Source organism: Notothenia coriiceps, unplaced genomic scaffold, assembly GCF_000735185.1.
Source record: "Notothenia coriiceps isolate Sejong01 unplaced genomic scaffold, NC01 NC01_scaffold00037244, whole genome shotgun sequence".
NCBI lineage: Eukaryota > Metazoa > Chordata > Actinopteri > Perciformes > Nototheniidae > Notothenia > Notothenia coriiceps.
The window spans coordinates 21,676,684-21,694,975 of record NW_011369945.1 but is presented as its reverse complement, the minus strand read 5'-3'; the positions used below and the strand labels follow the sequence as shown (position 1 = coordinate 21,694,975).

The window sequence follows — 18,292 nt, the reverse complement described above, 5'->3', positions numbered from 1 at the left end:
TACGTACGTACTACTGTACTACTACTACTACTACGTACTACGTACACTACTACACTACGTACGTAGAGACGACGACACACACACACACACACACACACACACACACACACACACACACACACACACACACACACACACACACACACACACACACACACACACACACACACACACACAGTCTAAATATGACGACACCCACACATGCACATATCCTCACTTGAAGGATTTTCATAATCTTTTTTATCCTTGCAATGACCACCTGGGCAAAAATGAACACACAAACACACACATTTAATATACACACACATGAACAGTTAATCTTTCATGACGCAAACTGCAGGTGACCGTACCAAATTATGAAAAGAGTAAATAATACAAATGGAGAAAAAAATACATACCCAAAAGTAAATAGATATTCAAAAAACATATGCTGAGCCCTAAATATTTCACCCAAACGTGATTGCTGATCATCTCATTCCAAAACCATGGGCATACATTTGCTGCCAGAACAGCCTCCACCCTTCTGGGAAGGCTTTCCACAATATTTGGGATCCTGGCCACAAGTGCTTTAAGGAGTTTAACCACTGATTTTAGGGTGATAAGGTGCCTGAATCTTGGTCGGTGTTCCACTTGATCCTTAAAATGTGTTGAATGGAGTTGATGTCAGGTCTCTGTTCAGACCAGTAGACACATTATGGACCTTACTGTGTTTACTAAGGGGGGCATAGTTATATTTGTTATATTAAAACAGGAGATAGCCTTAGCCAAAATGTTGCCAGGAAGTTGGAAGCTGGTAGTATTGCCGAACTTATGTTACTTCATTAAGACTTTCCCTTAATTGGAACTAAGGGCCCTACGGTACCCTAACTAACCCATGAGAAACCAACCCCAGACAGGGCGTTCACATACCTTTGGGCATATAACATGGTGAAGAAACAACAGACACTAAAAGACATAGAAAGAAAGGCAAGAGAAAATATTTAGTGAAGAGAGAGATTAGAGAAAGGGCAATGAAGATGGTTGAGCTTTACATGCTGACGGTCTTTATATTATCACCTTCCCACATAGTATCACACCTCATGTAACTCAATATAAAGAATTCTCTTCTAGACCACATGTGGAACACACCATGAGAACCAGAAACTCTGAGGTTATTAAATCAACTGTGTCTGACTTTCTCTTATCCCACATAACCACACTGTTTTATGTCAAAAAAACAAACAAACAAGAAAAGTACAAGTTCAGGATACAGATAAACTGTATTTGCCAAAATACAAGTGCCCTATACACTTTTCTTATTTCCCTCAGGGCGTGGTTGGAAAGACAGGAAACAGTCCCCTCTGCTTTTAGCTGGGGCCCTGCAAAGGGTGTGTGTGTGTGTGTGTGTGTGTGTGTGTGTGTGTGTGTGTGTGTGTGTGTGTGTGTGTGTGTGTGTGTGTCAGGGTGTGGTGTGCCCACTCAGACACGTCAATAAGTAAAGAAATACTTTTCCCGACTTATTTTCTTGAGAGCAAAGAAAAGCTTTCCTCTCCTTTTTAAACTCTTCCAACAAATATCTGAATACATTCGACATAGAGTACAAGACACACTTTAGATCTAAGAGTGGTACTTCCAAAACAAAGCTCAAACATTGCATATTTTGGGAAAATCTTGAAATCTAATAAAATACCGGAGGACACTTTCATCACAAAGATGAAATGACGGATATTTTTTATTATATTCTACTCTGTGTGTTTTTTTGCGCTTGTGTCCAGACGGACGTCAAAGTGGTCAGTTCATCTTGGCTGTGTAGCCAAGGGCTGGACCATTGTGGCTTTGTTTGAGCTCAATGCCAAAATACTGTGCCTGTGCCTGTGTGTGTGTGTGTGTGTGTGTGTGTGTGTGTGTGTGTGTGTGTGTGTGTGTGTGAGAGAGAGAGATATAGTGTGTGGAGTTGGGTTTTCCTCAGGCTAAATTGAGAACTGACCACAACAGACAAACAGATCGTCTGATCGAGAGACAAGAAGGAGGGGAATTAAGAGAGACCAACCCAAAAACAGAGACAGGGCCTCCCTGTGAAATGTAGTCTAAATACAACTCATGCACGCACACACACACACACACACACACACACACACACACACACACACACACACACACACACACACACACACACACACACACACACACACACACACACACACCAAACTCATTATCAATCATTTTTACCATGAAAAGCTTTGTACTGATCTTTTATTGTTTTCTGATTTGTTATTGCTAATGCTGTTTCAAATGACATGGTGGTCAAACTAAATTATACATTTTTATTTTCTCATCCTTCATTTATTTTTCCAAACAAAGACAAAATTGTTGTCTTTGTAAAAACCTTTTTCATGCGTCTTACTGCGTTTTAAATGTGATGTCGACAGAGTTAAACTCCATATTCCACCAATTAAAGCACAAAGAACACATTGTTTCATATTCAACTCAACCCTTACATCTGAAATTGATTATTTTAGTCAGTTTTGTTGTTTGGATTCCAAATTCACAATGGTGGTCTTTCCATGTGCTAATAAAACTTTATCTTGTATCGATACAAAGAACAGATCTGCAAACAGAAAGGCAGATAAAAAGGACTTTTCTCTGATGCATGTTGGTTTGTTTTTAGATGTTAAGTTCCACATTCCATCCATTGCTCAATGGACGGACAGGAAACCACACTGTTTATTCAAAGGCTACATATGAAAATAATGGGTTTATTCAGTTGTTCTGATTGTTTGCTCTTAAAAAGTTACGGTGCCTGATGCTCAACAGAGAAAACCAGATCTCACAAGCAGTCACACAGAATTTGCGAATAGATATTTTTACCAGGATTTAGCTTAGAGCGATCCAACACAGACATAAAATATTGACTGCAAAGAAAACAAATCTGAAAGCAACATGATTACACTAGTTTATTGCTGCATCTTAAAGTTATTGTTGTTTTGGGTTTGCTTACTCAGCTTTAGTTCCAAATTCATACGTCAGCTAGGGCAAAGTTTAATAGCTAAACATATTAAAATGTTCTAAAAGTTCTTAATTGTTTGCTATTTGTGGTAAGACCAGGAAGACTCATTTGAAGTTAGAACACAACTACGGTATCCCTGGATAAACTGACAGGCAGAAAAACTTAAGAGGAGGTCTCTTTTTTCATCTGTTAACTCGTTACTAGCGAAAACGGATTCAACATTAAACCCTGAATACGAAGCAAGAGAGCAGGCAAACGGGAGAAGGAGATACATCTGTTCTTCATTGCTCCTTTGAACACGCTATGAAATAACCAGGAGCCTTTATAATGTTCCACAAATAAGCTTGAAATGTACATCATGAGCTTAAAAACAAAGATAAGGCAGAAAGAAACTGTGTTGTATTGTTGTATCAACAAAGGTTTCTAGTACGGATGTGAAAACGGTTTTCTTCTCTTTAAAAAGACAAACCTATATCATAGTAACCCCGAAGGTGCGACTAATAGTCAGTCAGTGACAGCTCCTGTGTTATGACAGCTTTCAGTTCAGTGGACTGATGGGAAAGAAAAACATTTCAACAATACCGTTTTTATACCTTGGCTGGAAAATACTAACGAGATAGCTCCCAGCGGAGGACATGTCAGAAAGCGGAGCCCACTGTAAGCAGCTGACACTAACTGCTGATGTCCGTGTCAAACGGCTGTTCTGATGACTGTCTATGTCACACACAGAATATTTTATACTTCCTGACAAATTCCTTTTGACTGATCACTCAAATTCAGTTAAATGAATGTTGGGCAAAATGAATTGTTCAATAAATCGATTCACCCATCAGAGAATTCAATAATGTATGTCCATTTTTAAAACTAAAAAGGCTTTAATTCCTTAAGTCAGCTCATGAGAATATCCTGAAAACAATAAAAGAGAGATGCAGAAACTCCTCTATTAAGTGTGTTGTCATGACAATAAAACAACATCAATCAGAAACCTTGAATAACCAGATCTTTTTGAATGCTGCTTAAAGATAAGGGAGTGGTCTTTCTTTTTAGTAATGTAAGAGACGCCCAGGGCTTTCAACTTGTCTGACACAGACGCACGTGCAAGTTACTGTCACGATGTCACTTCCCTGTAGAAAAAAACATGTTCCTCTTTGCCCACATGAGACAATCAAAGGAATGGCAGAGTACACTTCTGCCTGTGGAGTGTGAAGGCCTATATATGCTACTAGATCTGAAGGCTAAGGCATCTTTCATAACACTCAAATATGTTTTCACTTAGTCCATTAGTCAACTAATGGTAGTATTGATCTTATTTTTGATATTATTTTAATGCTGAATGACTTATTTCCGAGAAAAGAAAGCTTTTTAATGATACTAGGATTCACCGATCTGTTCATTTTTTTTATTTAGATTAAATCAACGATTTGGTTAGTCAACAAATTCCTTTAAGAATGTATTTAGTCTAGAAACAATGCAGCCACTAAGAATTGTTACTAATTGTTTAATTAACGGTTTTATTATGCCAAGTTTTGGGGTATATATGGGACAAATGATAGACCCTTTAAATCTAAATCTCAATCTCAAATAACAACCTTAATTGGCCCCCTTTTGCTATTTCTCCATCTATATGGTGAAATACAACTTTATTTATAAAAAAAAAAAACTACAACATTGGGGAGTCTACATCTGAATTAGCTTTGACATGCTTGTCCTGCTGGATCTTCTGCATATTAGAAATTGCCGTTCCTTCAGGTGTGGGAGGTAGAAGAAGGATTTAGCCACCACAGTCACGACAGTATTCAAATTTGCCTGCTGAACGGTGTGAACGTCCCGCCTTGATAGCAGCAGGAAACCAGGAGCTGCATAAATCAACACGGGACCGTTGATTTTGACCTTGCTCTCCACGACTAAGACTCTAATACATCAAACTAAAATAATGGAGAACAAACTTTGTTTCAGCGGTAGTTGTAGGCGTAATGGAAGGAACTAGTAGCTGCATAAATCAACATGTTGATTGTTGACGCTTGCTAGCTGTCTTTTCCCCACAAATACGGAAAACAAACTACAGCGCTGCCAGAAACGCACACTTCCAAACATACAGCTCACAAGTCTGCCAAGCACATCTGATTATTTTAAACACGTACACATGCACACACACCGCGTTGTGTGGGTCACGGTTTGGTGTGTTTCTGTCAGGGTAAGCTCAAACATTACGTCAGTCACACGCACGCACATACACAGACATGCTGATACACTGTGCACACACTGTCACACACTCGCTAGACAACTCTCGCTCTCATGTTTACACACACACTTTCCACTCCTGGAGAATCGGACGTTTCCTGCAAGCAGCCGACCTGACGGGAAAAATGTCTGGACAAACTTAAAACACACACACACACACACACACACACACACACACACACACACACACACACACACACACACACACACACACACACACACACACACACACACACACACACACAATGTTGACTTTATATTCCTTTCCAGAGGCCTTCTATCTGCACGCTGGCCAAGTGAAGCAGCTATCCCTGTTGATCACAAGCGGGAAGCAAGACTGGGAGGTATTAAAGGCCTCAGTGATGTCAAGGCAGCGCTGGACTCAACTCAAAAATCTAAATACTAAACCAAATATGATCATAGCAAGTCGGTTGTTTTTTTTTTGGTAATGCAGGAATATCACAGCAGTACATACATTCTCCATGTGTCTCAATTCAAGATACTAGTAGTCGTCAACTTTTCTTTGATATGCTTCTTCTATTTAGCTACCAATCTGATCAAGTGACTGAATGACAAAGCATATTTCACTTTCTTAGACTGCAGTAAGGAATTTCTCCAATGTTGCATTGTTGATTTGCAAGGAAATATAGATCCTGACTAAATGCCATAGAGCTGTATCATCCTTCATAAAGTCAGGTTTATTATTCAGATGCCACAAATGTAACCTCATCCTCAAATTGTATGCATTTATAATGGATTTCTTGGGATTTTAGAGGGACAGGGACCTTTAAATTACGTACTATAATGCACACCATTTTGCAAAGTCTTTTAGGTTTTTAACCGACTACATGTGCAGATATTTATGTTTCACTTGTTTTAACCGCTGCCGCTAACTCATCTACTATGATCTGTTACTTGTTGTTTTTATTTTATTTTCATCTTTCCCCTCTCCTTGTCTTACATCTGTGAAAATGAACGCTGTCAAAGCTACCTCATTCTTCAGTAATACTCCTGAGAGACATTTCACATCCTTACAACTTTGCTTCATAACCCCACATGTATAGTCACAGAGAAGCCTGTGGTGCAATATTACTCCAATACATCCTGAAAAACAAAACAAGAAGCGCTTGTTTTATCTTATCCTTCAAGACATGACTCCAATTTTAAAGCTGCGTTAAGCACATGGCAAGATGGAGCCGGAGCTTTCCTTTACTTCACACCTTGCCAAACTAATCCTGAAAGGATTTTTATTATTTGAAAAACAAAAACATGAGGAGCGCTTGTTTTGTCTTATTCTCCCAACAGACACGTTCCCTGAGGTTTTATTTGAATCTGGTAAAGACACATAAAGTGCACCTCAAGTATTGGAGAACACACATTTCATGTTTTACAGGGATGTGAGCGTTGAAGATGTCCAACTGACTGAAAGAACAAAAGACAGCAGAGGGAGTGGCTGACTAAAGAGATCACAAAAGCTACAGTGGATCTGTCACGGCACGTCATCTGCCCTGCTCTCCTGAACCTCCTCCCAACACTTGCTCTTCAGACACTAAACTGACATTTTTATAATCTAATCATTTAACTCACTGACTAAGAGAGAGAGAAAGCCCTGAAAGCGTCAGTGAAAGAGAGATTCTCACAGCTAGGTGAATTAGGCCCCTGAAGAAAAGAGAGAGAGGACAACTTGAGTGTGAAGCACTAAAAAGCCCAAAAGCCATGTTGCAGAACAAACGCCATGCCCCCTGCTGGGCTTTACCACCCACCCCAACACACACGCACTCACACACACAGGCCCGGAGTAAATTTAACTGTCAGCCGTAAAGTTTTTCGACTATAGCAAGTGATCTTTTGCCCCCTTTTCTCTCCCCCTTTTCCTCCTTCCACCCACTGCTGTGGCTATGCAAATGAGTTCCTCGTCTATCCTTGCGTACATCCTTCTTTACTCCATTTCCACCTAAGCATTACTCTTCCTATCACAGCTTTGTTTATTCTAACTTTCCTTTCCTACTGTGTCACTTCCTTGTTCCCTCCCTCAATCCATTAATCTATCCATCCATCCCTGTCTCACTCCACAGGCCAACACTGACCAAAGACACTTCTCTTTCTCCCTTATCTCCTGCCTCCTACCTCCCCAGAAATGAAAAACTACCCTTTCCCTCTTCCCACTTTTTCATCTATTCTACTTTAACCCCCAACCCCCTACCTCTTCACCCACACACACACACACACACACACTTCTGACTGTGGGCCTCTGACACCCACCTTCTCCTCTTCCCCCCACAAAAGTCTGAAAGACCCCCAGATGTGCGCCCCCTTAATTTCCATTTCAAAAAAGAACCACCTCCCTCCCTCCATCATCCATCTATCCATGCATCCACTTGATCACACACACAGTAGACACTTCAAACCACACGGTCACACATGCACACACACACGCACACATTTCTCAGCAAGTAGACTTTTTTTACTTTTTTTTTTAGGCCAAAAGAACATGCTGACCGTGAAAAAAAATATCACTTATCAGATCAGTTAAAGGGAGTGCTGACAATTGAACAGTCTGTTGTTAAAATACCAACAGAACACTTCCCCTTTCAGAGAGATTTCCTTAAAAAACATGCTGACCATCAAGTTATTATCTATCCACAAAAAAGAATATACTGATGGTAACACATTTCATTTAGCTTAGCAGTCTTTAAATGCTAGAAGGAACCCAAAAGCTTGGATGACAATTGACCATACTTAGCATTTAAAAAAGGGATCTGGTTCAGATTTGTTATCCTTAAACTCATGCAAAAAACTCAGTTTCACCACATTTTCATTGTTGCTATCAAGCCAAATACTTGAAACGTTTACAAAGCCACAATTATGACTCTCTGAAAGACTCTCTCTCTCCTATGAATTGATCTCTATTGAAAACAAGTCAATACTGTGGCAAAGCCTACAAAAGGACCCTATCATGGGATCACACTGTAGATAAAGTGCCAATACATTAATGGAAGAACAAAAACGACCAGACCTAAAGTCTACCATTTCAGTTCATCTCCATTATATATGATATGATCAAAAAAGTGTTGTACCAAGAAAAGATGCTCCACTTTTAAACATGTTGATAGAGCAATCTTAAATACTGTAAGAGAAGATGAGTCCCTGCCCGTCTCACAGTTGATGTTGTTTGAAGCAAAGCCCTGCAGGCATCATCTCAAACTGTCAGAACGGCTGTACCCTCTAAAACCCAAAGCTGCTACTGCAGATTATTCAACAGGATTAAAATAACCGAGCCTCCATCCTGCGGAGAACAGGTGAGACACTTTGCTGAATCTAACCACATTTCACTGGTTCTTTCAGATTTAGGTTGAAATGTCAAGCTAAGGGTGTCATGTCTCCCTGTGCTTTCTTCCCCCCCCCCGGTCTCTCTGCCATGGAGCGTCCAGCCTGGGTTACATGAATACAATTACAGGCCAGACGGGGACTTCAGACATTACAGGTACGAGATCCATGCCTAATGTTTTTTTCTACAGTCCACACAGCCAGGAGCACGTGCAACAACTCTGCAGAGACTGGTGTGGCTTTAATGAAAAAAAAAGCGTACATGTTAGTTGTTTAAATCATAGTTTTAATTTGACGGGACGCCATAAAAAGTCTGCCCCTTATCACACACACACACACACACACAACTACTCACACTGACAGACACATGCATGCCTGCACAAAGAGCGAGGACAAAGACCACTTTGAAAAGTTACTCAGCCACCAGATGTTTTAGCCAGAGCCCAGACTACAATACTAATGGGGCTGTATGTGTATGTGTGTATGCATGTGACGGTGTGTGTGTGTGTGTGCACACAGAGAGAGAAAGTCAGAGAGAGAGAGAGTCTGAATGTTTTAAAAGCGGTAAAAACGAGTCCCCATAGCAGGTACTTAGTTAGGCCATATGTACAACTTCAGAAATGAAACAAATCGCTTCATATTTCACACAGGCTGATACACATATACATATATTGTGAACAGTCATAATTGTGTTCCACATGTACATGAGAGCAGATAGCGTATCAGGACAGAGGAAAAAGGCATGTCATGCCACTGAAAAAACTGCCATCAAATCTTGGGTTAAATATTGTTGTAACTGCGTCACACTAGCAAACAAATGTCAGTGTATTTACACCTAAAGTGGAACTTTAAATTGCATTCTTTGAGAAAGTTGATTAAGTATTTTGAGAAGGGTTATGGTAAGATGAAGCACAAGTGACTAACATGCTCCTTTCTGGTGTTACAGTATAGAGAAGCAGAGATTTAGAGATAATGAAACAGAGAAAGGGAAACAGAGAGAAAGCAACACATTTCTCAGCTAACAAATCCAACTGCATGTGTGTTTGTGTGCAGTCTTGGTTTGACTGTTGATAGAAAAAAGACAGTTAACCCCCAGTACAGAAAACAACCAGTTCAATCATACCCTCGCAGTGACTAAAACAGATTTGACCTCAAGAGAAGGAGATAAGTGCGGATAGGCTTTTACAATAACTGATAGGCATCTATCAACAATGCTGAGCTGAGTGGAGACGAATGCTCTCCACCACTGCACGATAAACATGTGAAAGTAGGCATTACTGATTCATTTCTGATATGCAGCAGGAAGGAAGGGGTGCCATGATAATGAACTACAGAGGCTTGAAATCACATGTGACAAAAAACTCAGATAAGGCTTGATGGCAACTCAAGAAAAGGGGACATAAAATACTGTTCCCCTGTCCTTCATCTCTCATACATTTTCATAACATGTTGACTAAAAACAACAGGTGGATTTGTCGTTTTAACTGTAGGCAGTTTGCTATGCATACAATCAAATGATATTCTTTCATCCAGAATCAATCTACCGTGCATTTACTTTTATCGAGACAACTTTTACCCGGGTGGCTTCAGCGATAAAAAAACAAAACACTTCTACTTGAGAAAAGTCTCGCTGAATTAAGCATACAGTACTTGAGGCAAATGGTTCAGTACTCTCCCCATCTGTGGGTTGCACAGCCTTTTCAGCTTCAACACAAAGAAGCTTACAACATAAATCACATTCAAATTCATGCCACTGTCACATTTTCCACAGATAATTTTCACTGTCTGTCTGTTGGGCGAAAAGTGGAAGAATTTACAGATGGAGCCGGGTTCACGGGAACACTTGAGCAAAGTACACAAATGTACTCATAACACCTCGGGATTACATGCGTTTTCACAGCTTTTAGAGCATGTCACACTCACCGTCTGTATAATCTCTTTTCTTATTACCTCATTGTCCCGTCTTATCACTTGCTTTTGAATGCATATATATGATATTTGCCATTATCTAAACCCATAATTTATGTTCTGAAGAAAACCAACGTTACTTTTAAATATTGTTCTTTTTTTCTTTTCTTTTTTTAATCACTTGAAATTGCATGCGAAATGTATTTTTACATACTTTTTACTTTCAGATGTTCAAAACTGCTAACCTTTTCAATATAAAATATGTGATAAAGATTGTAATAAGTACTTATGGGATAATACCCTGAAATAGATAGACTTTTAGATTTCACTGTTGGTGTCCCTGTAGTTATAGACAACAGGCAAAGCTTTACATAATCAGATAAAGACTGGCATAAAGACAAAATGATCTCAGGGAAAACCAGATTCAAGCTGCATGTTTACTGTGATCTTTTCAAGACGAGTTTGATTTTTCTAAACGTACGTAGCAATACAAGCATGAATATCCTTTTCTGTTTTCCGACACCACTCAATTATTGTAAAAGAGAGCAGACACCCAAGCAAATAAGGCTAAGAATAATTGTGGCTACCCGTATATACTGACGTAGGAGTGTAAATGACACAACATAACCACAAATGTCAAGAAAATGAAATCATAAATGAAACTACGCGGACCTGTTGTGACAAACTACAGACTCATTAGATACTGTATCTATGAGAAACAGCCGTATTGGATCTCATTCAAATGAATTATGCAAGGATTAAAAAATGTAAAAGGGCAATTCCACAATAATTCACTCTAATTGTGAAATTGATTCCCCTTTAATGATTTTTGCTGCAGGTTTTGGCTCAATATTTATGCTCCCAAGTTATTGTTATTTGACATAACCTTTTAACGTGGAGCTCCAATTTCAAATATTAAACTATTAAGACGAAGGTTTTATTGACTATTACCACAACAAGCTACAATGCCAATGTACAACACAAATCAAACGTGCTTTTAAGTTTTAATGCAGCCTCCGTGTGTAAATAGGCTGACGTACTATATTTACAAAGTCTCGATAAAAAAAATATTCACCATCTTTTAATGGGGAGCTAATGCAAATACCTCAGGGCCTCCAAGCGTTTCTTATTAAGATCTCTGTGACATCAATATTTAAAACACATGCCGGTCTGTTTTATTCACATAAAATCTGACCAGACTTCCAGAAGCAAACAAACTCGGTGGAATCTGTTTTAATACAGTCAGCGTTTATAGGAATGCTACATTTTGTTCTCCTAATGCCATTCAGTCATTAACATCTGAGCTCTTTTTTTTACTCTTTTTCTTTTCCAAACCCCGCAAACAATGTAGCTTTGAGAAAGGTGGACAATGCAGAAGTGCAGAAACATAAATGCACACAGCGTTTAAGACTTGTGGAAAACGTGTAGCTTATAGCTTTATGATTAAAGCACAAATGTGTCCAACATATGGATCATAGACAGAAACTACAGCTCTTTAGTGAATGTGAAAATAAACAAAAACCACACAAGAACATATTACTTATTGGAAACTTCAGTTGATTTGCTCCAGTTGAGCAAATGAGCTTTGATTCATTTTCAATTAAATCTTGATTTATTTCAAAGTTAATTGAACACAGCCATGAAACAAATCACCCACTGTGTCTTACATAAGGTCAAAACTCATATGAACAGTGATTGATAAATGAACGTGTGGGTGCACAGGAAGCATGAGAGTGCCGAGTACACTGCTGAGTCAAAGCAGTCAGAACTCGCAACTCATAAAAAGCCAGCAGGTTTCTCACACAACTGAGTTTTCAATAACTATCTCAGGAGGCAAAGATGTGTTGTAAAGAAAGGTTTACAAGATGTTCTCATACCACAAAATACAATTGAACTAATCCTCGTAGAGTAGGTTACAATGTGCAAGGAGGGGTTGTGTGGTTTGAACAACCTTTGGGTAACATAGTCTCATCACCTTCTACTCTTGCCTTAATCTGCTAAACCACCACTTTATCAGCCTCCACTGTATCGTGACAGAAGGATTATTTACTCACTTGGATGAAAAATCGTACCATATTTAGGATTTGTCTGTTTTAAAAAAAAAACTACAAAATGGGGGGTGGGGGGTGAAAGAGAATCATTTCACCCTAAACCAAGACCATGTGCTCGTTATCTGAAGCAGGCCGTCTAAAAGACAGACTTAAAAGTCTAAAATAAGACCAAAGACATTAGAGACTAACTCAAGCCTAAACAAGGCTGCATTAACCACAGACAGAGTGGGGATGACATTTGGGGCATTTAGCAGACAATCTTTTTTCCAGAGTGACTTCCAGTAACTGCAACAAGAGAATACGCTTCAATCCCTGCATCCCCCACGTTACAAGTATCTAGAAGAAAGCAATAAAAGAAACAGAACAATGTGCCCAGACAGTCAAATAAGTTCAAAATAAGTGTGTCCTTGAGATACGAGAGAAATAAAAAACACTATAAGTGCGAGCTGCTGAGCTATGAGCCAGAAGCTTTGCAAAAAGTTCTTTTTTTTCTTTAAATAAACTATCCGTGACAAATGGATGTGTTCCTTTATATGAAATGCAGGCAGGGTTGAGATGAATAATGGCTGATTGCTCTAATAGATGCTATCGGTTTTCTGCTTATTGGAAACAGTAAGTTAAGACAGTCCATGTTCATAAATAAATGGGTGCAGAAATTTGAAATAAAGGGGAGTTGTGAATGCAAATAATGAAAAAAACGTTTAAAAACTTCAAAGAAAAAACATCCTGTGCCTTCTGAATTACTTGGGTTTAAAAAGAGGATCTGCTTTATTGTGAAAAGCACAGATTTTATACTGACATGAGCTTTATAGCGAGGAATGGAAATGTTAGGTGATGTCAGCTGGAAACACTTGTGCTATATAATTTGAGCAAAGCTTTTTAAACAATCTTCTGACAAATCAAAATACACAATAAGAAAAAAGCCAGAGGTAAAACTTAAATAAAACGGTAAAATCAAAGTTTTAAACAACTTCTACTGGCGCCACTTCAGTCACATCTAGCAGTTAACTTCTAGAATTCCTAAATATTTACCTACATTTAATTTCTGGTATCTCCTCAAGCAAGAGAGACAAACCCTTTTTTACTTTCACATACTCAAAACGGTAGGGTTTGGTCTGTTCAAAGGATTACTTGCTAGCATGATAAAAGGCCATCACAGTTTACAGAACCAGCAATAGTAAGCCACGATGAAAGTTATGAGTATTAAAACAAGCTGAAGCAGGACACAGCGTTTTGAGTGAGAACACGCATCAGTCCCGACTTAAAGGAGACAGCAGCGACCAAGGGACGGAGGTTTAGCAGGAATTCATTCTCCTTAAATGTCTCCTTAATAAAGACACATTTCATCAGGCATAAAAAAATACCTAACCTAACCCAAAACTCTTACAGTATCATGTAAAGGAGGCACCATAAAAGTTGGGCATAAGTTGAACAAACTTTTATCAGTACTGTTAACTTTTTTAAAGTTGAAAAATCGGTTTGTATGTAGTGTTAGTGAGGTTATTGTATTTTGTAATATTCAGTTCATTCAAGGTTTCTACAACTTCTGAAGGTGACCCAGTATTTGCAATAGTTTGTCTGATTTCCTATCTTTACATAGAAACACTCTGGCTCCCATGTTTATGGTTTCAATGTGTATAAAAGTATAAAATAACTACAGATAACTTTTTCTTAAAGAGATACTAATTTACCATCTTTCCAAAAGGTATATAAAACAAAAAGCAAGATGTAGTTTGAATGAAACAAACTTGTCTCTTTCTTTCCAAACTCTTTTATGACCACGATACTTTTGATGTAGTTAAAACAGCCTCGCGTCCACCAATGAAATCCTTTCAATTCTCCCAAAGAAAAGCCGTTTGGACTTAGTTAAAGCGTCTTTTTACACTCTCAAACCGACCGTTCTCGCATGTACACAGTACTGCTGTGAAACGACCAAAGACAAAATGCATGGCAGCCCACAAAATCACTACAGTTGTTCCTCATGTCTTACAGAACATCAAACCATCAATAAAACACAGGAGATACATTCCAGCTAGTTGAACAGGACATTTCTGACTTCCCTCGCTCCATGTGTTCTCCCTCTCTCAAAACTTTCTCTCTTCCCAGTTCCACCGCAGAGACTTCACATATTGCAGCCATATGAGTAAGCCATGGCTGTCTCCTCGGCACATACACCCATACAGACACACACGAAAAAGTGCTGCGCTCTCCCACACTCGGTCTCACACACACATACGGGAAAGAGTTTTACAAGCAGAGGTTCTCTTTAGGAAGTCGTCAACTGTTTTGACGTTTAATAGCAGCTACGAACAAGGCCGTACGTACGTTACAATAATATCCAGTGTCTGGAAAGAGTAAAAAACTTTAAAGTAATAGAGATAGATTGATACATGGATAGATCAGATTTTTACTGAGAAAAAACATGTTAAATGTTTGTAAAAGTTTAACAATGGCACATAATACATACATGTCTGCGCATAAAAGACTGAATGAACTGAACATGCGACTTGTCAATGTTAAGAGCAACCATACACAAGGCTGGTTTATCCAAGGGAAAAATATAAACGGGCAAAATGGACAAGACAGGACAGCAAAGAAAAGTCTGAAAAATAGTCCCAAATATATTAAAAGTTCATTTCTGTCAAAGCCCTTGATCCTGATTTACTTTGTGTTGCCATTGCCAACTAATAAATCAAATCCATGTCAATTAAAAAAGCAAAAGGCATACAGAAAAACGTTATTACATTTGTAGGAATTTGTTTTAAAAGGTTACGCATGGAGCTGTATTAAATGAAATGACATTTACTGAACTTTACGTGGGACAGTAATATTAAGAGCTTGTACTGTTAAACTTTGACTCAACTTTGAAAACAATTCTGTGACTTTTGTTTAGTAAAAAGTAATAAAAGAAAAACACAAACATGTCATAATGCTACATGTTAAAAAGAAAATATGTTTGGCATACACTGCTGAATGTAAAAGTGAAGTGCTCAAAAAGAGCAATTACTCAGCTTTTATAGTCTCAGACTTTGATTTGTCTTAGTATGTTGCTTCGGAAATTGCAAAACAAACTACAACTTTAAAAGTACATTCATTACTTTTGTTCATTAGTATTTTTCCTCAAGTAACTCTACAGTTTTAACAATGTATGTCTAAGCTTTACTGTGTCCGAGAACAACACTTTCAAAAGTTGTCAGAGAATATCTTTTAAATGTAATAGACAATATTGCATACCAAAACGTTGTGAGTATTTAAGATCACGAAAGTCAAACTTAGTCTTTACTTTTTAAAAGTCAGTATAGCATTTTATCTAAACATCTGCTTGACATTGAAATACCGTGAAGGTTAAGATGAAGATACATGCTTCTTATTTTAAAGTACTATAGGAAAAAAGCCAGCAAAAGTTCTGCAACTTTACATGTGTATCCACTCAACACATTAACTAATTAAATCACTTTATAATATACAAACTTTCAGCTTCTCAAACAACAGTAAAACAAGTGTGGGGTCAGAGTAAAGTCCCACATGCCTGCTCTGCTTTAAAAAAAAAAAAATACTAAGGTTATCTGTTGAATAAAAGTCGGTCCACACACAAGCAGTTCTTTAGGGGCCAGAATTGGAGAACTGTGAAGGACTATGTAAAAAGCTTCCTTGCAGTGTGTGCCTCATTGTACTGGCTTCACATACTCTGCTCTCCCCACAGAGTTGTCATGCCTACCCAGCTCCCTTATCTCAAAGGAACATCACAGTTTCTTACAACAGGGGGGGGGGACTTTTACAAAGTTGAGTGGAAATGCAACTCAGGCTTCCCGGCATCACCCATGAAAAGTTAGACAACAAATAAATAAATGCGTGATATATCAGCTAATAAGTACTAAAGTTGATAAGAGAGGATGTTTGGGGATGTTTTACGACAATCCACATCCACCATGCGCTCTCGGACTTCCTAACAATGAAAGAGGTGCAAAAACAGCGCCATACCGGCTGTAAACCACTTGACAAACACAATGTCTTTGATCTAGTGTCACTTCTTTTCCACTTTTAACCCAGTAAACTACAAGCATCTAACTCGTTCAACTTTCAGCATAAACCTCTTTCACTCTTTATCTACGACGTGCGTCATAAGAGGAGAACCAAGAAATCTGAACTTGAGTATCAAGTTTGCAGGCACAAAAGTAATGAAAAAGTGATCAATGAAAACAACAAAAAGTAACACACAGAAGTTACACGAGAGCTACTTTGAAGGGACAGAATCAATGCAAGTTACCGGTTTGAAGCAACTCAAGTCGGGATGCCACTTAGCGTAAATAAATGTCAAAAACAAGAAACAAAACTTAGAAAAACACAAACCTACTTGAGGCGACTAAGTCACTCCACGACTCCTTGGTGTTGGCTTCAAACTCAAAGCAGTAGCCGTCCCCAGTAGCCCCCCAATTTGTATTTGTGTAGCGTTTGGGTGTCCTAACCTAAATGTAAATTGCCATGTGAATTCAAAGCGGTGCTGCTCTTTTCCTCTCTCTCATTCAGCAGATCCCTCTTTCCTTACCGACGCTGCTCAGGCCGTTAGTTACATAAGACGCAAACCGACTGCTGTCCGTCGTAAAACTACTAACGACCCACAGAGCAATATGTTGTCTCCTAAAGCACCATTGATTTCCCGGCTTCCTTTTAAAACGAACACATTTCATCTTCCCACTTGTCCGACAGCATGCATTTCGCCATCAACAACTCGTACCGTGCATCGCCGATGCATTTTTTTGTTGCCGTTCACAATGCCACTGCACCAACTAGTAGAGAGGGCTGTGTGCATGGTGTGCATTTGTGTTGGTAGTGTTTCTTTTAGTGCTGCTTACCTGTTGATCAAAAATAAGCATTAGCCTCTTTTCTCTCAGTGTGTGTCTCTTTCAGCAGCCTGTTAAGATGGTGGCTGGCTGCTTGGCTGGCTGCTTCGTCTCTTTGTGGGCTTTTTGTTTGTTGATGATGTCGGACGGGGTGACAGTGTCTTGGCTCTCTCTTTTTTCTTTGGTCTGAGAGGGAAAGAGAGATAGTTAAGGCTTCACGGCAACACATTCAACTAAGCTGATACCGACTGCTTAGTAGTGAGGTTGGCTCTGGTAGTGCAATATTCCGATGTTATAGTATGTTATTTAGCCGCGCAGAGCCACGATTTGCTGGCCACAGCAAACCAAAGCAGAGCAGCTCGTTATCTGTTATTTTTTGTTCAGACTAGTGTTATCGCTTTGCTGTGACAGGACCTCTCTGCCTGTCTCTCTGTACGCTGTAGGCATTACGTCAGAGGAGGAAGACACAGCAGCTCTATTAATATCAAGAAGCCACCCGAAGACTGACTCTTAAAGTGACACACACTGTTATCTCACTTATTTACACATTTAAATCTAAACCAAATCAACTTAGGCTAAAAGCAAAAACGCTGGCACACTCCAATGTTGTTTTAAATAGTTAATACTAAAACATAGGTCCATTAGCTACTCACTCAAATCAAGAACACTCACTTAAAGTTATACTCTGTATTACTTCTTTTAAAAGTTATTAAACAAAATCAATGACTCATCCAAAATAAAGAATGCTGACTCACTTTACTAACATTTTATTTACACACTTAATAATACCAAAACATATAAATTACGCACTTGAATACTCAATATGAAAGTGACATGTATTGTATTACTTTTTAAACTATGTAACAAAATAACCTACTGATAGAATATCATAAACATTGTCTTTTCAAGTGACACACACACACACCTTATTCTCATTT

The 18,292-nt window shown here is 38.8% G+C and overlaps 1 protein-coding gene across 1 annotated transcript in view; it reads right to left on the bottom strand.

The window, feature by feature from the left end:
• LOC104965416 (zinc finger transcription factor Trps1-like) overlaps window positions 1-17,859 on the bottom strand; it is a 74,246-nt gene extending 56,387 nt beyond the window's left edge. Inside the window, exon 1 of the mRNA XM_010794372.1 lies at window positions 17,367-17,859. The gene's annotated coding sequence lies outside the window, so the exon portion shown is untranslated. The remainder of the gene's footprint in view (window positions 1-17,366) is intronic.
• Window positions 17,860-18,292: the final 433 nt, after the last annotated feature.